The sequence below is a fragment of the Microcaecilia unicolor genome, chromosome 1 (assembly GCF_901765095.1).
Source record: "Microcaecilia unicolor chromosome 1, aMicUni1.1, whole genome shotgun sequence".
NCBI lineage: Eukaryota > Metazoa > Chordata > Amphibia > Gymnophiona > Siphonopidae > Microcaecilia > Microcaecilia unicolor.
This window is the reverse complement of record NC_044031.1, coordinates 415635728-415659285: the sequence shown is the minus strand read 5'-3', so window position 1 is coordinate 415659285 and position 23558 is coordinate 415635728. Positions and strand designations below refer to the sequence as shown.

General features: G+C 45.2%; 1 protein-coding gene across 1 annotated transcript in view; it reads left to right on the top strand.

Annotated features, from left to right (window-relative positions):
- The first annotated feature begins 14471 nt into the window (after positions 1-14471).
- Positions 14472-23558, top strand: part of RNF144B (ring finger protein 144B) — a 163123-nt gene continuing 154036 nt past the window's right edge. The window contains exon 1 of the mRNA XM_030211598.1: positions 14472-14806. The gene's annotated coding sequence lies outside the window, so the exon portion shown is untranslated. The remainder of the gene's footprint in view (positions 14807-23558) is intronic.

Here is a 23558-nt window from a genome sequence, read left to right as displayed (position 1 = left end):
TGTCAGCCAGAAAGCAGCGTGTTCTAACTGCTACTACTGCTGCCGCTGCGTTAACAAAACAGGTTAGTTAGAATCTAGGACCCGGGGGAGGGGGGAGGGAAAGATGTTGGACTCGAGGGTGGTGGGAATGAGGAGGAGGGAGATGTGCTGTACCCTGGGGCTGATCCAGGGGCTGGAGGAAGATATGTTGGATCCTGGGGAGTGGTGCTGGGTCTGGAGGGAGATGCACTTGACCTTCGGGGCTGAAGCTGGGGGGGAGATGTGCTGGACCCTGGTGAGGGGGAGGGAGATGTGTGTTGGGCTCTGAGGGGCTGGAGGGAATTATGCCAGACTAAGGGTACAAGCAGGGGAGGGATAGGATACAGACAAGAAATGCTGGGCATGGAGTAAAAATAGAGACAGGGACACAGGGCAATGCTGGAAAAGGGGTGAGATAAGAACATAAAGGGGCATTGCTGATAATAGGGGGAAGGACAGGGACACAGAGAGGCATTGCTGAATATAAGGGGAGGATAGGGCATTAAAAGGGTAGATACTGAACATGGGGGGTAGACAGGGAACATGGACACAGAAGTGCTGTGTAGGACAGATAAGGGCACGGAGAAGATGGATGGCAGACACAGAGAAAGAAGAAATGCCACATAGTTAGGAGACCTTGGAAAGGCAGGGAAAAAATGGAGGAAAGCAGAAGACAGGGCCAAAATTGAATGGAAAAATAAAATGCTCAGACTACAAAGGTAGAAAAAATCTTTTATTTATCAATTGGATCATGTCAGCTTTGGGAAATGTGCATAGGTTGGATTATTTTACCACAAATGAGGTTATTTTAGTACAGGGGACAGGAGGTGATGGAGGAGATTACTTGTGGGGATGGATGGGGACGGGTTAGATTCCAGCGGGGATGGGTGAGGATGGGTTAGATTCTGGTGGGAATGGTCAGGGATGGGTTAGATTCTGACAGGTGAAATTTCTGTCCCTGTGCAACTCTTTAATCCCACTCTCTAATCCGATCCCCTATCACTAAAAGTTTCAGTAAATCCACAGTATTTGGCCTGATTTATTGGGAAGGTGGAGATGTGGAGACAGTGGAATTTGATGCCAAGAATCTCACAATTTTTCTGGTCCCGACTTGGAACCCAGAAAAATTTCCAGAGAGTTAAATCTATAAACCATTGATACCTCCCTGGTCTGACATACAGCTGAAAATAGCAGCTGTAACTACCTCCAGCCCAGGAAGGGTTACACATATATAAGAATATATTTTAATAGAGCTAAGTGGCCCAATCATTACCCAGAATTTGTTTACTAAACTGCAGGATAGTTCTGGGATTAATATATTTACATTAAAATGTCCAGGGATGCCTGTGTCTTCCTGCTGTGCACAGTTCACTTTTAGCTCAATCAGTTCCTCTTGATACTGAGCTGGACAGATGTTTGATAATTCAGACACATCCTGAGAGGTGTACTCCAAAGGCAGCCACAGAAACTTAAAGAATGATTCATGCTCATCTATATTTCCTCTGAAATTGTGATTCATTTCCACTAAATAGCTCTGCAAATCTTCAAAATCTGTGATCTGATTAAGCTCAGGGCAGTTCAACAATGGGAAATGAGTGCACTTTCCAGCTGACCTCTGTTCACTCCCTATGTGCAGACTGAGGGGAAGATGCACTAAAACAATCGTTAATACCCTTCCCTTACCGATTCCTTAGCGAATCGGTAAGCAATGGGAATGCATCAAGGAAATCGCATGCAAATGAGCTGGTCGCTGCTAGCTCATTTGCATGGGATTTCCTTCCAAGCCAGTCGGCCAGCTGAGCATGCGCAGAGCAGCCAAGCGTTATGCTGGCTGCTCTGCGCATGCCAAGGACGTCCTTTATGGACGTCCTTCACTGAAAGGAAAAAAAAAGTCGTCCCCTTAATCGGGAGGGAGATCAAAGGGCTATGAGGAGGGTCCCGATGCTGCTGGCTGCTATCGGCGGCTTCCTGTCTGCCTTGGGGTGTTAACAGTACGTACAATGCCCCTCCTCCAGGTCTCTCTCAGCCAATCACAGAACATTTAGCTGCCAGCTAAACGCGCTGTGATTGGCTGAGAGAGACCTGGAGGAGGGGCATAATCTAAGTAGTTTTTTGATTTGGACGTCCTCGCACGTCTCTCTCCAGCGGTGGTCATTACAGAAGGACACCCATCACAAAAAAATCTGGGGGAAAAACATCCAAGTGCTTGTCAGGGATGTCCTTTTTTTGTTAGTGAAGGACGTCCATGTTAGGCACTTCAGAAGGACGGCCGTGACGAGTACTTGGTCGTGGCTAGGTTAAGGTTTCCGGCTGGTTGCTTTTTTGTTGTTGTTTTGAGTGAAGGACGTCCATTAAGGACGTCCCTGACAAGCACTTGGACGTTTTTATCCTAATTTTTTTTGGGGTTAAATTTATAGAAGTTTTTAGAGGCGAATAAATCCCGCGCAGCCCCAACGAGAGGTATAGACCTCCCGTTAGATTTTCCACGGTTAGGCAATCAGAAAACGGTAGTGCATCTCATTACAATACGATTTATACACATTATAATACTAATTTGCTCATCTGCATTCCGTTTTCGTTAGCTGCTACCGTGATAGGACAATGCCCTTTTGTGCATGTCCTGGTTTACTACTTGCACGTTAAACTGGCTAGAACTAGTTTATGTTTAAATCATTTTTATTAACATAAATTCAGTACAAACACCTCTTATAACATTTCTTTTGTCATGTTAATACAGTAAACATCTACTAACTGTGCAACCTTAAATGTTCCCTCTTTCCTCCCTCCCCCCCCCACCCCAGCTACCAAATCCATACTAAAGTCCAAATCAGACTATATTGTCCAAGATCTATGGTTTTTCAACTGCTCAAGGCAGTTTCGCAGTCGTTGGTGGATCCACCGCTGAGCGCTTGGATGTAAAGTATATAAAAATCTTCTCCAAACTTTCCTAAAGGAACTAATGTCTTGTGCTGTAGCGTCTGTCATCCCACAGAGTTCAGTGTGCAAAAGTTCTATCATCTTAGATCGCCACAAATCTTTAGATGGAGGACTCTTGTCTCTCCACAAAAGTAATATTACTTTCTTCCCAACCAATGAGGCTCTTTGCAAAAAACCCATTAATCCCGCTGGGGCAGGCCTTTTGATATTAAATGTGTCAAACAAAACCAGAGGATCAGCCAACATCTGTCTGCTCCAGCATCGTGTAATTTCCACAAAGATTGAGGTCCAAAATTGACGAATGTAGGAACAGGCCCAGAACATATGACCCAATGTGGCTTGGGCAGCGCCACATTTCAAACACTCACCAGTGCCAAACCCAGCTTTCTGTGCACGGGCTGGTGCTATGTAAAATCGCACCGCGAATGTGTACTGTTGTTCCCAGTCTCGAATAAAGGTTGATCTTTGTTGTATTGCATTTAGGTATCTCTGTAGCATATCCGCCGTAACCTCTCCTCCAATGTCTTTCTGCCAACTGCTAGCTAGTCCACAATAGTCTATATCTTCTGTGGAGTCAAGTAGATACCTGTGGTGATAACGTAAAGGCACCACATTTTGCGACCCCAATGTTAGTGCTGTGGCTAAGACATCTTGCACATCTTCACTTAAATTTACTGCTCCCAAAGATGCTGTGTAGTGTCGTACCTGCAAGTAGGCGCAATAATCAGTTTGTGGCCACCTATTTTCTTGCTGCAGCTCCTCAAACGGTTTTATCTGTCCTTCTCCATTTAAGAGTTGGTAAAGATAATGTATCCCCTGTTGCCTCCACCTTACAAAGGCTTTCTGCAAAGTTCCCGCTGGAAAGTCCGGATTCAAGTTTAGGGATAGAAATGGAGTGACCTTCGCTGAGAATCTGTGCCTGCGGCACAACCACCGCCACATTGCCCTTAATGAGTTAACGAACAGATTTCTCCGTGGACGGCTGTTGGGTCCTGTTCCAGTCGTATGTAATAGCCAGCTAAGATGTATGCTGGGATGCAAGGAAGCCTCTAGTCGCACATTTGTAAACTGTTGGCTGCCCCACTAGCCAGTCTCTAGCATGGCGCATGGCACACGCTATAGTAAGGTATCTCAGATTAAGCAATCCCATTCCCCCGTGCGTTTTTGGCTTACACATGATATCTTAAGCAAGCCGGGGACGCCTATTTTTCCATAAGAATCGCCTGAGCACAGCCTGCAATTTCCTCTCTTCCCGTCCCCCCAAGTATAATGGCAACAGTTGAAATTTATAAAGCCATTTGGGCACCACCACCATATTATACAATGCTATTCGTCCCACAAGAGACAGGGGGCAGGACCCCCACAATCCCAGCAACTGTGCAGTTTCTGCCAACAGGGGGGCCACATTTTTCTCGTATATCGTGTCCAACTGAATGGGTATTATAACTCCCAGATATTTTATTTGTCCTGCCACCCACTGAAACGGAAATGATCCCTTCCACTGCATTTTTGTGGACTCTGATATAGGAAGTGCCAGAGACTTACTATAATTTAATCGAAATCCCGATAGTGCCCCGTAGCTCTGCAGTTCCATCATCAAATGCCTTACCGATACTCGTGGCTCATCCACTACCAATAACAAGTCATCTGCATACGCTAAGATTTTCAAAAACTCATTGCCCACCTCAACTCCCACTATATCCAGATGTTCTCTTATCACATTTATCAGGGGTTCCAGGGTGAACACGAACAGTAAGGGGGATAGCGGACAACCCTGTCTCGTACCCCTTTCTATCTTAAACTCTTGCGTTCTTACCCCATTTACCAACAAGCGTGCCGTTGGGTCTGCATAAAGCATCTGTACAGCATGAAAATACCATCCCTGCAGACCAATCCAGTTCAATGTCTCCCACATAAAAGGCCAGAGCACCCTGTCAAAGGCGCGTTCCGCATCCAAGCTTATTACCAGACCCGAGGGTGCCCTGGCAGGGGCTTCTATTAAGACCGCAACCAACCGACGCACATTCATCACAGATTGCCGTCCACGTACAAATCCTACTTGTTCAGCCCCCACGATAGATGGTAATATCGGCGCCAAACGCTCCGCCAGCACCCGCGACAAGATCTTAACATCTACGTTTATCAGTGAAATGGGTCTGTATGAGGCTGGTTCCAATAAGTCTCGTCCCGGTTTTGGTATTAAGCTGATCAGGGCCTCATTTGTATATCTAGGAAATCTGCCGTCTTCCGTGGCCTCTTCATAAAGATTAACTAGGGGCCCCACTATTTGAGTTCTTAAGAGCTTATAAAATTCACTGGAAAAGCCGTCCGGACTGGGCGCCGAGTGCAGTTTTAATGTCTGAATTGCTGTCCCCACCTCTTTAGCTTTTAAAGGCAAATCTAATACCTTTATCTGTACATCAGTGAGTCTCGGCAAGTTGGATCTCAACAAATACTCCCGAATTCTCTCTCTGCAATCCCCTTCGGGCTCCCCTTTATATAGCTCTTCAAAATGCCTCCTAAATAATTCCGCAATATCTGCTGGGTGAGTGGCAATCTCCCCCGACCTCCCACGGAGCCGTGTTACAAAATGTGGCTTACGGGCTCCTTTTACCAAGTGCGCCAGCATCCCCCCAGGTCTATCTCCACACCTCTTTAAAGCATATTTCCGCATCACCATGGATCTCATGGTTCGTTCATGGAGTAAGCTGTTTAACTCTGTCCTAGCGTTTATGAGATTTTCAAAAGATACCTGCGTGGGGTTCCTGGTGTACCGCCTCCTCACCATCTTAACCCGTCTTTCTAATTCTACAATTTTCTGCACTATTTTCCGATTCCGAAGACTCATATATGCTATCAGGTCTCCCCTGATCACCACCTTTGCGGTCGACCAGAACAGACCAGGATTATCTACATACTGTTTGTTATTTACTGCAAAGTCTTCCCATTTGTCTATCAGAAAGGCTTTGAACTCGGGTGAAGAAAATAAATAGTCAGGGAAGCGCCACCCCCTGGGCCCTTGGTAGTACGGCTGTGACTCCAGATCCACCCATATTAATGCATGATCGGATACCCCTTCTGGGCCTATCTCCGCTTTGTGAATCTGGGGGAGTAAAACCTGCGCCATCAAGATATAATCTATTCTTGACTGGGTTCGGTGGGCCCGCGACGTGTGCGTGTAATCTCGCTCCTCCTCATGTAAAAGCCGCCACGGGTCCACCAAACCCAGTGAACCGCAGAACTCCTCCAGCAACGTGACCTCATCAGTTCCTCTCACGCCTCTAGGATTTGACCTATCCAATTGGGTATCCCATACCTGATTCATGTCTCCCGCAATTATTAAGGGGTCTTTCCCATGTCTCTGGCACTCCGCCATCAATTGGGCATAAACTTTTTTCCCACCTGTTTGTGGCGCATACACTGCCACTAACGTACGCATCTGTCCTTGCAGGTTCAAGCTAATACCCACATAGTGGCCCTCGGTATCTGCGAACAACATTTTAGCTTTGGCCGCCAAGTTTTTGTGAATCAAAATTACTATTCCTCCCCTTCTGCCACTAGATGGAGACCCAAAAATTTCTCCCACCCAGTGCCGTTTAAGTTTGTCCTGCTCCCCCTGTGGCAAGCGCGTTTCCTGTAGACAGGCTATATCCACCCCCTGTCTCTTCATGGCATTTAATATCTTTGCTCTTTTTATCGGGGACGTGATCTCTCCCACGTTCCAGGAGGCTATTCGTATCCCTGTGTTAGTCCCTTTAACTATAATCATAGTCTGCAGTCTTTCTTTCAGCTAGATCTGTTCTGACATCCCTTAGGGAGCCCCAGCCTCCCCCCTTGGGCTTCCGTTACCACCTGATGCCTCCTCATATTATATCGAGCAGCATGTTCTCCTTTCCAGTAGCTCTGCCTTCGAGCTTCCCATATTTCCTGGGGCTCTGTCCCTCCCATTAACCCTCCCTCTACCCCTTTTATTCCCACTCCCCCCCATCTACTCCCTTTCCCCCTCCCTTCCACCCTCCCTTCTTCCCTTCCCTGTGACTCCCCTGGTACCCCGCCCATCACAAAAGGATAGGCTCTAGGGGTTTTCGGTGCTTCCGGGCCCCCGCTCTTACAAGTAACAGTTTCCCTTGCAATTTTCACATTAAACATGTTAACAACATCTTACCATAAACTTTTTAATCCAACATTTCTACTCTATGGTAATGATTTCAGATGCCTCCCTCTTCTTGCTCAGGATTTTGTCTGTTCTCCATTATCTCCTGCACACATTGTTGTGCTGTGGAAACATTTTCAAACTGCTTCCATGCTCCATCCATTTTAACCTTCAACAGTGCCGGGTACAATAGCATGAATGGCACATGGTGGTCATGAAGTTGCTGACATATAGGTGTAAATTTTTTCCTCTTCTCCTGCAGTGCAGCTGAGTAGTCTTGGAATATTCTGATCTGATGTCCATCATAGCGTACTTCATTTCATTTTAGTCTGTATCCTCGTAGAATTTCTGTTTTGTGCACGTAGTTATGCACCTTGATAATTACTGTGCGAGGGGTCCATCGTCCATCTTGAAATCGTCCTATTCGATGCGCTCTCTCTAGACAGATTTTTCCTGCATGATCCGACAGCGCGAGTTCAGCTGCTAACCAAGTTTCCAACACAGAGGCAAGCACCCGATCGCTGACTGATTCGGGCAATCCCACCAACCTGAGATTGCCACGCCGCGATCTGTTTTCGATATCATCCAGCTTTGACGTTAGTGCCTCTACTTTAGCTTCCAGCGCGCTGACTTGCCGCGTGGTGGGGCCGATCTCATCTTTCGCTGCAGATACTCTTGCCTCTAGTTCGGTTGTTCTTCTGATTGTGTCTGTAAGCAGCGCTTCAAATTCCACGCTCCGTTTGCTTAGTTTTTCGAACTTCGGCACCAGCGCTGCTCCAACCGCCTCCGTTAGTTGTCTTAGTTGTTCTTCTGTGAACTGCACGCTTCCATTTTACGACGGGCCCTCTCCCACAGTGCTCAACGCCTTCACTTTGTCTTTTTCTTTTTTAGCGCTTCTGCTAGCCATATTTGTAGCTGGCGCGCCCAGATACTTTTCCATATAGTCTCCTCTTTCAGGTAAGGTTGTTTTGAATCTTCTTCTTGCAGGTTTGCGGGCTAATAGTTGTTTTAAATGAACAGGGGCCTCAGAGAGCACAGAATCACGTCCTCTCTGTTCAGAGCATCATGTGATCCCCCGCTAGAACCAGTTTAAAACCCACGTTAATGGCTCGTTAAGTTTAGTGCATCTGGCCATGAATCTGAATACCTGCACTTCCTTGAACTCATTCAATATTCCACATTCATTAAAAGAATGTCACAACCCAGGAATTGAGGCAATATGGCAACGTCCTTATGATGAATGTTGTGCTTCCTGAAGAAGTCCGTGGAGGGTGAAACCAGTTGGAGTGGAGTTGATAATGGCATTTTGAAGTTGTCATTGGATTGTGACTGGTAGTTTGAACCATCTTGGATTTCTCCGTGCTGGAGAGAATGCTTTTAGAGTATTTTGGGAGCTGGGTGTATTTGTTGGTAATTAAAGAGATGGGTTTTTTTTTGTGATTGTAGATTAAGTTTTTGAAACAAAAAAAGAATACCACTTTTTGGGAAACTATTTGAGCCTTTTTAGGTTGGTGGTTTTCATTATTTTTGCGTTGCCAGATTTTTGTTTTCTTGTGATAATATGCTGGTCCCAGTTTATTCAGAAGAGCAGATCAGTGGATTCCCAAGATGAGATGGCAAGGTCAACCAGCACCAAGAAGTAATAGGACTCTGGTATGATCTCAAGTATAACTGAGGAGAAACAGTAGGTTTCCTGCTATAGGCAGCAGGGAGACTTAGCTACACTGCACACTTAAGGGCTAAAAGATTATTATTATTATTATTGTAGCATTTGTATCCCACATTTTACCACCATTTTGCAGGCTCAATGATGAGCAATGTCCTGCAGGCAGTGAAGCTTGCATAACTAATAGACGGGCAGGGCCAGCCCATGGGTATCTGATGCCCTGGGCAAACCTTCAGTTGTGCTCCCCACCCCTAAGAGCAGCTCAAGGCCATACCCCACCTCTTCCCTCTCTCAAACCCCCCTCCAGGTGACCAGTAACGCTCTTTCACCTGTATAACCCCCCTCCCGTGGCCAGTATCTCCCCTTCCTCTTTTTAACCATCCCCCCCCCCCCCCGGAGCCTTTCTAAATGCATGGTGGAAGAACTTCAGGAGCTCTGCATTTAAGCAATGGTGTCCTAGGGCTGATTCTGTTAAATATCTTTGTGAATGACATTGTTGAAGGGTTAGAAGGAAAAGTTTGCCTTTGTGCAGATGAAATGAATATTTGCAACAGACTGGATGCCCCAGAGGACGTGGACAGCATGAGAAGTGATCTACAAAAATTAGAAGAACGGTCAAATGTTTGAAAGTTAAGATTTAATGCAAAGAAGTGTAAAAAGATGCACTTGAGGTACAGAAATCCTAAGGAACTGTATGTGATAGGAGGCAAGAGGCTGATATAAAAAACCAGGAAAGACACCTCAGAGTTATAGTGTCTGAAAATCTCAAGGTGGTGAAACACTGTGACAAGGAAGTGGCTAAAACCAGAAGAATGCTAGACTGCAAAGAGAGGGGCATAACCAGCAGAAAGGAGGTGATTATTCCCCTGTAAGGGTCACTGATGAGCTCTCATATGGAGAAGTGTGTTCAGTTTTGGAGGCAGTATCTTGCTAAGGATATGGAATGACTTGAAGCAGTTCAGAGGAGAGACTAAAATGGTCGCTTTACTCATACTACCCCTCTCCTCAAGACCCTTCACTGGCTCCCTATCCGTTTTCGCATCCTGTTCAAACTTCTTCTACTAACCTATAAATGTACTCACTCTGCTGCTCCCCAGTATCTATCCACACTCGTCCATCCCTACACCCCTTCCCGTGCACTCTGCTCCATGGATAAATCCTTCTTATCTGTTCCCTTCTCCACTACTGCCAACTCCAGACTTCGCGCCTTCTGTCTCGCTGCACCCTACGCCTGGAATAAACTTCCTGAGCCCCTACGTCTTGCCCCATCCTTGGCCACCTTTAAATCTAGACTGAAAGCCCACCTCTTTAACATTGCTTTTGACTCGTAACCACTTGTAACCACTCGCCTCCACCTACCCTCCTCTCTTCCTTCCCGTTCACATTAATTGATTTGATTTGCTTACTTTATTTATTTTTTGTCTATTAGATTGTAAGCTCTTTGAGCAGGGACTGTCTTTCTTCTATGTTTGTGCAGCGCTGCGTATGCCTTGTAGCGCTATAGAAATGCTAAATAGTAGTAGTAGTAGTAGTAGTGTGGAGTCTGTGCCAGAAGGTATATGAGAACAGACTTGAAGACCTCAATATGGGGAAGAGGTGTTTAAGTACTTCAAAGTCATGAACAAACAAATCTTTCGTAAAGACAGGAAAACTGTAGAACCAAAGAACATGAAATAAAGCTAAAAAGAGGAAAATGTGAAAGCAATATCAGAAAATATATATTTTATTTCATGGAAAGGGTGGTGAAAAAGAGTGAAGGAATTCAAGAAGGCATGGGATCCCTTTTTAGTAAAGGGATGGGATCAAAGTATAGAGCATTTCCACTAACAAATGATTTTCTTAGTGCAAAAAAATAACATGGGGGAGTAACCTCTCTGAGAATATAAGAACATAAGTGTTGTTGTACTGGGACAGACCAAAGGACCATCAAGCTCAGTATCCTGTTTCCAACAGTGGTCAATCCAGGTCATAAGTTCCTGCCAAGATCCCAGAACAGTAAAACAGATTTTATACTGCTTATCCTAGAAATAAGCAGTGGATTTTCCCAAGTCCATCTTAATAATGACATATGGACTTTTAGGAAATTATCCAAACCTTTTTTAAACCTGCTACGCTACCTGCTTTTACCACATTCTCTGGCAGCGAATTCCAGAGTTTAATTACACATTGAGTGAAGAAATATTTTCACCAGTTTGTTTTAAATTTATTACTTAGTAGCATCATTGTGTACCCCCCTAGTCCTAATATTTTTTGAAAGAGTAAACAAGTGATTCACCTCAACCTGTTCCATTCCACTCAGTATTTTATAGACCTTTATGATATCTCCCCTCAGCTGTCTCTTCTCCAAGCAGAAGAGCAGCAATTAAAAAGTCTACCTACCTAATTGGGTAGACTAGATGGGCTCTGCTGGTCTGTATGTGGTGTTGTTTATTAAGGGGGGCTTTTACTAAGCTGTGCTGGGTGTTAATGTGTGCCAAGGGAAAAGGAAATGGGACATGATATGCTGCCTTTCTGTGGTTTTTGCAACTACATTCAAAGCGGTTTACATACATTCAGGCACTTATTTTGTACCAGGGGCAATGGAGGGTTAAGTGACTTGCCCAGAGTCACAAGGAGCTGCAGTGGGAATTGAACTCAGTTCCCTAGAATCAAACTCCACTGCACCAACCACTAGGCTACTCCTCCACTCCTAACATGGGATATGCTCAGGCATCCTGTAGTAATTCAAAACTATAGCATGTATTAGAGGAAATCTTCCTAATCACATCTATAACCATCTAGAAAATTTAGGAGATTTTTAATGAAATGCATCTAAGGGTCTGACTCAAAAACAGAGGAAAAAGGCCTTGAGAAGCCCCCAGCAAGTCTAAAGACCAAGGGGGCTGGACTTCTTCATCATTGGCCAAAAAACCTCCGTATAAAAACCTCTCTCTTTAATTTCACAGGGTTTTATCTTATGTCTTTTTTACGTTTTTATCTTATTTTTAATTTTTTAATTTTTTTGTCTTCTTTCTTTCAGTAAAAAACTTTAATACATTGAAATAAGCATCAGATATTACTTAGCTTTATCTGACGTTACAGCAAACGGGTCAATTCAGCATACGGATCAGTTTTACATGCAGACCAAGACCAACGATGGCCGTCGTTTCGATGACCTGCCTCAGGGTACAATGGTCTGTGTTCCTCATAAAGAGCGGCCATTTTGAGTTAATTTTTTGTCTTTCTAAAAATCAAGCATTACGGAGGTGAGTTTACAGTTTTTATTGCTCACTATAGACTAGCATTGGGAAGATACGGAAGTTTTGGTGTTTCTTTTTATTTTAGATCAGGAACACGGACCATTGTACCCTGAGGCAGGTCATCGAAACGACGGCCATCGTTGGTCTTGGTCTGCATGTAAAACTGATCCGTATGCTGAATTGCCCCGTATGCTGTAACGTCAGATAAAGCTAAGTAATATCTGATGCTTATTTCAAGGTATTAAAGTGTTTTACTGAAAGAAAGAAGACAAAAAAATAAAAAATAAGATAAAAACATAAAAAAGACATAAGATAAAACCCTGTGAAATTAAAGAGAGAGGTTTTTATACGGAGGTTTTTTGGCCAATGATGAAGAAGTCCAGCCCCTGTGGTCTTTAGACTTGCTGGGGGCTTCTTGAGGCTTTTTTCCTCTGTTTTTGAGTCAGACCAGTGGTGTGCTGGAGCAGGCTCTCACAGGCTCGCAAGAGCCGGTTGTTAAGTTTTTAAGAATTTTGGGAGCCGGTTGTTAAAGTAGGGCCCTCCATGGCTACTTTAACAACTGGCTCCCAAAATGTGGGCTTGGGCCCCCTGCTGAATTCTCTTTTACTTTGCTGGTGGGGATGCTGAGCCCTGCCAGCCAAGTAAATAGACTGCTGCTGCTCCCAGCTCCTTGTTTCCAGCTCTGAGCAGCAGGCTGGGACTTCTCCAGCATGTGTGAGAAGTTTCAGCATGCTGCTCAGAGCAAGACGTTGGGAGTGGTGGCAGTCCATTTATTGGTTGCCAGCAAAGGTATGCCTATTGTGCCCGCACGAAGGGAGGGAGGAGAGAGAGGCAAGTGGTGCTCCCCCCCACCCGGCCAACCCTGGCCCTTCCAACTGCAGAGCTGGCTACGTCCAGAGAAAGAGCCTGTTGTTAAAAATTTACCAGCACACCCGAGTCAGACCCTTAGATGCATTTAATTAAAAATATCCTGTAGTAATTGCCACATTAGCATGAGCGAAACAAAATCTTTTAACATTTTTTGAGGGGGCGTATCAAGGGGCAGAGGGTGGGCATTCCTGCACTAATCAGCACAACTACGTTACTGTGAGGTAACTGGTTAGCACAGGAATACTGCATGCGCTCTGTCTGCCTACAAAATGGATGTGTAAAGTGCTCATGTGGTAAAATTTTTTAACGGCCGTACACTAATGGCAACAGTGCATGGCCATTAATACAAAAAATATAAAAAGGCCAGTTTTATGGCTGCAGTAAAAACAGCCTTAGTGCACAGGAAGAACCCGTGGAAGGGTTCACTAAGACCACTTTCTGCCGCAGCTTAGTAAAAGGGTCTCCTATGTTACTACACATGTCCATGGCACACATTATTGTGATGACAGCTGTCCAGAATAATAGGCAAGGTTGTCTAAATAATAGGCAAAGATGTCTACTTAATTAGTTCTGGAGGGAATGGGAAGCAAAAGGTAGGTAGATATGGTGGAAGGAATTGAGTGACAAAGTGAACAGCCATGTAATTTCCCTCCCCCATTAGCTTCCTTAGTACCAGTACTATGAACCACAAACACAGGCAGCTAGCAGTATAGGAGGCAGTCAAAGAATGATGCTTAGGACTGGAGGAGTGGCCTAATGGTTAGTGCAATGGCCTGAGAATCACTTAATTCTCCATTGCACCAAGTACACAATAAGTACCTTTATATAATATGTAAACCACTTTGATTGTAGCCACAGAACGGCAGTATATTAAGTCCTATTCAATTTTTGTGCCCCTATACCTACTCCTGTCCTTCCTCTACCTGTGGACTTTCATGCCACACGCTGGAAGTGAAAGGGCTGAAGAAGCTGCAGAGATAGTCAGTACAGCACTTTAACTGCATTGGTGCTGTCATTAGAAAGTGAGCCCAAGACGCTTGTACAAGGGGGTGACTGAATTTTGAGCGTGAGAGAGCTACCAGAAAAGGGTTTTGGCAGTCCGATGTGTGGGAGAAGGAAAGGGGGAATTGGAGGGTGGTAGAGTAAAAGAGACAGTGGGAGGCAGGGAAGATGCTTACTAATTTTTCCTTTTGCAAACAGAGAGTGAACCAGCAGGAAAGAGGGTGACTGGGATGACATGGGCGAGAGAGCTCCAAAGGCGAGTGGGAGAAGTGGGCTGGTATCTGGGAAGCTTAGAAAGCTAGAAAAGTGGGCTGCATACTGCAGAATCCAAAGGGATTTCCTTAGCCTTATTCGTTTTTATTTTCGCGTGTAAATGCCCTCCACCAGAGTAGCAGGAAAGAGGTGCATATGAAAGTCTCCTCCGCCTTGTACTTAAAAGCCGGCTTTAAGCCTTCCATTGGACATATTTGGGGGGAGGGATGTAAAAACACGGCAAAGGCAAACGGAAACATGCCAAAGAGCCTGGGAAGACAACACGCTTGAGCGCGCTCCGGGAGCAGCGTTGCCTGCCTGCCTGCCTGCCTGCACGGAGGGAGAACGTGATCACCTGCAGCTGAGCTGAAAGCTCGCGCGCCGGCTGCCAAGTAGGAAGTGTCGGCGCAGCGGCGCGCGCGCGCTTCCTGTCACTGTGTCAGCGAGAGTCCGCGAGAGCGCGCCCGGCCGGGGCTAAAGCATACGGGCAGCGCGTGCCGCCGGCCGCTGAATGCGGGCGGACAGGGCAACGATCTGGGGCTCGTCAGCGCGGTGCATCCCGGGGTAGGATCGGTCGGTGATAGCGACGGATATCGGGGGCAGCAGCTCTAACGCGCCTGTGGCAGGCGGCCACCTGTAGCCCGGTGGACACTGCGCTTACATCTCAAGGTATGAGGGAACCGGGTACTAGACCTGAAAGGAATGAGGAACAGGAAGGTGAAATAAAAACTAATAATAATAAAGTACAAACGAACCCAGGACTGCACAGTTTTCTCTAGAAAGTAGCGTGTGACACAAGACGGCATTTAAAACCATCCGAGAGAAAAAAAAAAGTCAGCCTGAATCACAAAGACAACTTGAACTGGGTGGGGAAATAAGACTAGTATAATCAGTGACACTTAAAATAATTATTTATCTTAAGGAACAGAGTGCAGAAAAGTCAGTAAAAATTAGGATTATGGTGGTGTTTTTTTTTTTTTTGTTATTAACGGCGGCGGTGGTGGTAATGTAGCAGTTTCATCTCAGGTTTAGCTGTCACGTACTGTTACTGCGAGGACTTGGTTCATTTCTCAATGAGAAGAATATCGATCTGCAGGGATTGAAAGTTGGACGGATCCATAGGAGCCGGCTCTGTGGGGGGCTTGAGCACCCCCCAATATTGAGAGAATTCCTTGCATGTGCCCAGGGAGGGATTATTGCCATTGGGTTTAGCATTCCCAATAATTCTGAAAAATGATCTCCAATGCACGGATCTTCAGACGGCGGTACTGTTTGTATCCAGCTGTCGTGGACCGGTTGCTGGACTGTTAAGGACGGTTACTTTTTTAGGGAAAAACTGGTGAAACCTGACTGCCTTGAGATCAGGCTTTCAGGTTTGGAGGTCCAGCACAATGGGGACGATGTACCCAAGGTGGGGTGGACGCCAGTGGGTTCTTTCTTGAAAAGAATGACGTTTGGTAAATCGTGCGCAAAAGATGCCTCTAAGCGAAACGGACACATCAGCTCTTTATTCTGGGAGCCCCCATGTCATTTCCGACAGAGGGCTGAATGGTTACTACTTACTTCTTCCTCGAGGTTGCAACATGCCGTCTTAGTCATATTCATTTGAGTAGGAAGGGGTTGTCGATACCCTCAGGACTTTCCAAAGTCGGTGTATCAAATCGCTTCTCCTTTTGGAAATGAGGGGAACAACAGGGTGCCCTTTCTCCCCCTTTCGTACAGTTAGTTCATCAGTGTTAATGGAGACGTTGTGGGCTGGAGTACACAGGAACAACCGCAGGGATGAATTGGACGGCAGCATAAACAGGCAAATTATATTTCTGCAAACTGCTGCAACCGAATTAATTGCAGGGAGAGTGCCGTAGATCCTGGTAGGAAGCATCTCACAAGCACTGACGTGTTGGACATTTTGGACTGGTGTCTTAGGCTGGAATCTTCCCCTGCTGTCCCATCTAGAAGAACACTTTAGCACATGGGGACAGATGCAGAAAGCTAGAGCCCATATGGAGAATTTTTTGTTGTTTTTGAATTACCCAACAGAGCTTTCTGTGGAGCAGATAGTATAGGGAGGGTGATACTGATGAAAGTCACCTTATATACTGTGGGATAGAATGTTTTAGAATGCTCATGTTGAGGGGAATGGCAGCACCGACCAAGACATCCAGAAAGGGGAGGATGGTGACAAATACCCCTCCAGCCCCCCCCCCTACACCCATTTGGGTGGAAGCAAGTGGTTAGAGAACAGCTGCATGCATTTTTATGGCTGTGCCATGCACAGAACAGTTTCATGCAGAAGATAATGCTGCACTAAGCCTTGCTTTAAAGATAAACACCTGCAATATATGTACATCTATGAAAATGCAGTTAATTAACTAAAACTGCACCAATACAGAGAAGTGCGGAGGAGATGCTGTAACACTAAGGCTGAGGTGGTGTACAGCTCACCTTGAGGGTCATCTGAAGTGAAGTGTGATATTTCACCTTAGATAACCCATGGTCTAGAGGATCGACCTCCCCCCCCAACCTGACCAGACAAACTAAATGCCCAAGTAGTTTAGCAGCCCCACCTTCCATCCCTCCTACCCCCCTTTCACTAAATGAAAAGATAGATATAATAGGCATGTCTGAGACTTGGTGGTAGAAAGATAACCAATAGGACACTGTCTTACCTGGGTACAAATTATATCATAGTGGTAGGTGGATTGAACTAATGGAGGGCTAGCATTATACATTAGAAAGGGCCTTGAATGGAATAGACTAAAAATTCTGCAGAACACAAAACACATCTTGGAATCCCGATGGATAGAAATTCCATGTGTAAAGGGGAAAGGGATAGTGATAGGATTGTATTACCATCCACCTGGCCAGGATGAACAGACAGATGCAGAAATGGGCCAGGATGAACAGAGAGATGCAGAAATGTTATCAGAAATTAGGGAGGGGACAAACTGGGGAACACAATAATATTGGGTGATTTCAATTACCCCAGTATTGACTGGGTAAATATAACATCAGGACATGCTAGGAAAGTATACATTCCTTGATGAAATCAAGGACTGCTTTATGGAGCAGCTGGTTCAGGAACCTACAAGAGGGGGAACAATTCAAGACCTAGTCCTTAGTGGAGTGCATGATCTGGTGCAGGAGGTAATGGTGCTGGGGCCACTTGATAACAGTGATCATAACATGTTCAGACTTGATATAATCCCTGTAGTAAGTACACAAAGGAAATCCAATACATTAGTATTTAACTTTTAAAAAGGAGACTATGATAAAATGAGAAGAATGGTGGAAAAAAAAGGAGCAGTTGGAAAGGTCAAATATGTACATCAGGCATGGGTGCTATTTGAAAATATCATCCTGGAAGCCCAGACCAGATATATTCCTTGTATTAAAAAAGGAGGAAGGAAAGCCAAAGGACAACCAGGATGGTTAAAAAGTGAGGTGAAGGAAGCTATTAGAGCTAAAAGAAAATCCTTCAGAAAATGGAAGAAGGATCAGACTGAAAATAATAGGAAATAGTATAAGGAATGGCAAGTCAAATGCAAAGTGCTGATGAGGAAGGCAAAGAGAGAGAGAGAGAGAGAGAGCTTGAAAAGACAGCATTGGAGGCAAAAACTTATTTTTAAGTATATTAGAAGCAAGAAGCCAGTAAAAGAATTGATTGAACAGCTAAATGATCGAGAGGTAAAAGGGGCAATCAGGGAAGACAAGGCCATAGTGGAGAGATTAAATGAATTCTTTGCTTCGGTCTTCACCAAGGAAGATGTGCGGGAGATACCTTGCTGATGAGCTAGAGAAACCAAATCAAATCTCTGTTAACCTGGAAGATGTAATGGGACAATTTGACAAAAGTAGCAAATCGCCTGTATCAGAGGGTGTACATCCTATTGATAGAATTGAAAAATGAACTTGCAGAGGTATTAGTAGTAGTATGGAATTTATCTTTAAAACCCAACACGGTACTGGAAGATTAGAGGGTGGCCAATGCAATGCCAGTTTTCAAAAGGGTTTTGAGATGTGATCCTGGAAATTATAGTCTGGGGAGCCTGATGTTGGTGCCGGGCAAAATGGTAGAGACTATTATAAAGAACACATTTATAGAGCATATACATATTGCATGGATAATGAGACAAAGCCTGCATGGATTTAGTCAAGGGAAATCTTGCCTCACCAATCTGCTACATTTTATTGAAGGGGTGAAAAAAATATGTTGATAAGGGTGAGCCAGTCAGTATTATGTGTCTGGATTTTCAAAAGGCATTTGACAAAGTACCTCATGGATGACTCCTGAGGAAATCAGAAAATCATGGAATGGAAGGTAATGTCCTATTGTGGATTAAGAACTGGTTACAAGAAAACATTGAGTAGGGTTAAATGGTCAGCATTCTCTATGAAGAAGGATAGCGGCTAGGGGGGTTCTCTAGGGGTCTGTGCTGGGACCACTGCTTTTTAACATATTTATAAATGATCTACAAAATGGGAATAACTAGAGAGGTAATTAAATTTGCTGATGACACCAAGTTATTCAAAGTTGTTAAATTGCAAGAGGACCTTATGGAACTGGGAGACTGGGCATCCAAATGGCAGGTGACATTTAATGTGAAGCATGTGCGGCTATTTGATGAAATGTTCCACATTAGGAGTCACCACACCAGAAAAGGATCTAGATGTCATTGTTGATGACATGTTGAACCTCTGCTAAGAAAGCAAACAGGATGTTAGGAATTATTAGGAAAGAAATGGAAAACAAAAATGAGAATGTTATAATGTCTTTGTATCACTCCATGGTGTGTATGCAATTCTGGTCACTGCATCTCAAAAAAGATAGAGCAGAATTAGAAAAGGTACAGAAAAGGGTGGCAAAAATGATAAAGGGGATGGGATGTCTTCCCTATGAGAAAAGGCTAAAGCGGTTAGAGATCTTCATCTTGGAGAAGAGATGGCTGAGGGGAGATATGATAGAGGTCTATAAAATACTGAGTGGGCAGGTAGATGTGATTTGCATGTTTACTCTTGCCAAAAATACTAGGACTAGGGGGCATGCAATGAAACTACTAAGTAGTAAATTTAAAAATAAACCAGAGAAAATATATCTACACTCAACGTGCAATTAAACTCTGGAACTTGTTGCCAGAGAATGTAGTAAAAGCAGGTAGCTTAGCAGGGTTTAAAAATGTTTGGATAAGTTCCTAAAAGTCCATTATTAAGATGGACTTTGGAAAATCTACTGTTTATTACTAGGATAAGCAGCAAAAAAATCTGTTTTACTGTTCTGGGATCTTGCCAGGTGCTTGTGACTTGAACTGGCCACTGCTGAAAAGAGGATACTGGGCATGATGGACATTCGGTTTGTCCCAGTATGGCAACACATGATCTTATGTTCCCGACCACCTTCCTCTCGACATAGAAAAATAAAACCCTGGTAGTCTAGTGTTCCCATTCCCTCTTTGAACCTCCTGCACCTTCCTCAACAACCTCAAATTGAAAGGTAGGAGTGTTATCCACTCACTCCTGCCTTGGCTGTCATTGTCGTTGAAAATGGCAGAACCTGACACCTAACAGTATGTATTGATGCATCGCTTGGGGTCAGCCTACCAAATAAGGAAATGCATGGCTCTAACTCAAGGTTTCTGCATTGACCCCCTCAGTCTGAGCCCTCATTTTAAAAGTATGTAAGTTTTTTTTTTTTTAAATTTATAAGAATCTTTATTGAGCATTGAATAACAATACAACTGTTAAAAGTATGTAAGTTTTTAGGAATTTGGATTTAGCACAGGCCTTTTCAGTTGTTGCTCAAGGCAAATTGCATTCAGGTACAATAGGTACTTTTTAGAAAAGGCTGGGTGAGCACTAATCATTTTATAAAATACTAGCCGTTAAGCCCGTAAAAACCGGCGAGTATTGCAGCCCTCCTCTCTCCCCTGGCCTTACCCCGTCCACCGATCCTCCCCCCCATATCCAGCAACCCTCCTCTTTCCCTTGGCCTCCCCCTCCCCCCATGTCCAGCAACCCTCCTCTCTGCCCTGCTCTCACCCCATGTCCAGCAACCATGCCCTCTCCCCCCTGCCCTCCCCCCATGTCCAGCTACCCTCCTCGCCACCGCTCCCTCCCCCCTCTGTGCCGGGCCCCCTGCACTGACCTGACAGCGCCTCTCACCTCCGTGTGAAAGCGCTACAGGCAGCAGCAGATCGCTGTGCTGCTGCCTGCAGCGCTTCCACACGGAGGTGAGAGGTGCTGTCAGGTCGGTGCAGGGGGCCTGATACGGAGGGGGGCGGGAGCGGCGGTGGGGATGGGGGGGAGGGTGGAGGTTGGTCCGTGTGATGTTCCTTTCCAGGCGGCAGTGGCGGCGTCCTACTCCGTTTCCCTCTCTGTTCCGCCCTCTGACGTCATGATGTCTTGACGCGAGGGCAGGACAGAGAGGGAAGTCTGTACTGCGCATTTGCAGGTGAGTCGGTCACTTGCCGTTTATATGTTTGATGTATAGTGCTGCTGAAGAAACACATATTTTTGCACTGTGCAAAACACCAAAGGCCATTTTATAAATGGCCACATTTGAAAAAAAGAGTGGCATTGCTAGGAGTTTATATGTATGAGAAGTCATTGATTCATATAGTGATAGACAAAGTAGAACATGCTGTCATGACTTAAAAGTACAAGTGGTGCAACAATCATGTATAAGTGGTGGATTTTGTAAGGCTGCACGTGCAAAAGCAACTGTCCTCCAAACCTGTACCTTTCCGCCTAGGAGGATAGTTTTGAAGATGAGAGAAGCAAGCACTGTTCTCCTATCAAGCATGCACCCAAACCTCAGATGCAAAGGAGAAGTTAGCCAGGAGTTATGCGTAACCTGACGCAGATGTGAATGCCAGTGGGTAAAAGGGCTGCTATATATGTGGGTTGCCATTCTAAAATATACCTTGTTTGTTAGAAACATTTGTAACACTTAACACAGTACAATTAAAATAATCACCCCACCCCCTTACCCCAATGGTACACTATAACTAAAATATTTACAGTATTAACTCTGCAACTTTTCAGAACCCACAGCTTCTCTGCAGCCCCATCCCAGCCTTTATCACCTATCCATTCCACCCAGCTGCAACACATTTCTGCTAGTTAACCCATAAAAAAAGCCTAGGTAAACAATCATCCCTTAAATTTTTGACTGAAAGCCAGATAGTCCATCTCCTGATGCAGTTCTGAAGGAGTTTTATTCCAAAGTGATATACACATGCAATCAGGTGCACATAATCTGGTACTTTTTAGTCTGATGTTACCTGGTACATACAACAGATGTTGGTACTGTGAGCAGAGCACTTTCCCAGATACTTCTTGGGCAAAGTGGAAGGGTAGCTGTGTTAGTCTACTTTTAGAGGTAATAAACAGAAATAAAACAAAACAAAGAAAAGAAAATAAGATGGTACCTTTTTTAATTGGACTAGGTTAATACGTTTTTTGATGAGCTTTAAAAGGTAACCCCCCTTCAAATCAGAAATTCAGAAAAGAGCAAATGATGACATCTCAGAATATATCTGTGAACATAAAAGTATTTGTAACCTGGGTCTTGCAGTCCCCACTAGCTCAGGTCCCTCCTGGGCTACAAAGCACATTTTCTTTTTACCACCACCAATGTCAGGGGACCACACATACCACACTCATAGTTCCAGTTTGCCTGCAGTCGAGCTTGGGAGTAAGTTAATGGTCTGGAGTAGTGACCCAGGGTGTTGGGAAGCTAGGAGATTTGTTACCAATACTGTTGTTCTCAGTTCAAGATCTAGCGTATACGCTCTCTGCCAAGAATCACTCTGAACTCCAAGAGTTTTATTTAAATGCAAACCACTTTACTGGAACTTGTGCAGCTGGCAATCAAACTCTTCAATTCTGTTATATACACTGTCCATCCAAGACTATTTAGGGTAGTCTTGCCACTCCACTCCAATCTTTAGGAACATTAGTGGCCTAGTGGTTAGGGTGGTGGACTTTGGTCCTGGGGGAACTGAGGAACTGAGTTCATTTCCCACTTCAGGCACAGGCAGCTCCTTCTGACTCTGGGCAAGTCACTTAATCCTCCATTGCCCCATGTACAAATAAGTACCTGTATACAATATGTAAGCCGCATTGAGCCTGCCATGAGTGGGAAAGCGCGGGGTACAAATGTAATTAAAAAAAATTCCAGACTGTACATATTTATATGTGCTCCTGTCTTTTACCCATCTCATTGCGACAGCAATAACTTCAAAACTGCTCCTGTTACTCCTGATATCAATCCAACTCCTTCAGGCACAGACCCTTCAGGCTCTCCTTCTTCCAGCAGTGCACCTTGCAGGGCTACACTCCGGCCTTGGGCAGGCTTCCAGGCTGGATTCCCCTTATCCACCTGAAGCTCTATCTCCTTTCTCAGGTGCCACATATAGTGGCACTCTCCTGTATTCAGCTTGAACATCCCTTTCACTCCAGGACGCTCTAATTCTCCCAAGGGTCCTGGCGGAGGTACAGGCAAACAAAGACCTCTTGTACCTCACCATAATCCTTTGTATTATCTCCTAAACTCCACCTCTACTGTCACTCTCTGCAGGGAAACACTTTATCTCTGCAACTTATTTCAACACCACTTCCTTGTGCTGGGCTTCCTCCCACCCAGGGACATCCCAACTCTCCAACCCTCTGGCAGGGACCTCCCTCCCTCCCCCAGGGCTTCTGGAAACAAAGTAGCACTACTGATTCATTAATACCCATATCATAGGGTATTACACATTCCAATGAGAGTCTCATTCGGAAGGTAGGGATGGGTGGGGAGGGGGTGAGAAACAGGGAATGATGGATGGGTGTCACGCCCCTCACCTGATTAAGGAAGCCGCTAGAGTCCTGCAGCATGCCCTGCCTACAGTGTTGCCATATAAAAAAAAAATTCCCACACAAAACCGCTCAAAACCAGCCCAAAAACCGCACACACCCCACCCCCGACGTAATCACCCCCGCCGTCATTAACCCCGCCCCTTCCGTCATCACCCCCGCCGTCATCCGCCCCGCCCCCACCGTCATCGCCCCGCCCAATACGTCACCAAATCCCGCCCAAAACGTCACAAACCCCGCCTCTGTCGCCATTAGCCCCACCCCCCGCCGGCCGAAAAACCGCCCAAAACCCGCACAGAAAAAAGAAAATGAGCCCAAAAAACCGCAACCCGCCGCGGGCAAAAGTTTCCTGCGGCGGGTTGCGGAAAACCGCCCAATTGGGCGGGAAAACCGCCCATCTGGCAACCCTGCCTGCCTAAGAGTCTTGTGAGTGTTTACTTCCTGGTTGCTGTACTTCCTTTTTACAGCCCTAGGTGGGGCGCTGACAGATGACATCACTTCCTGGCTAGGGATATAAATAAGGAAGTGCTCTACACTCCTCCAGTGCTTCAGCAACAGGCTTCCA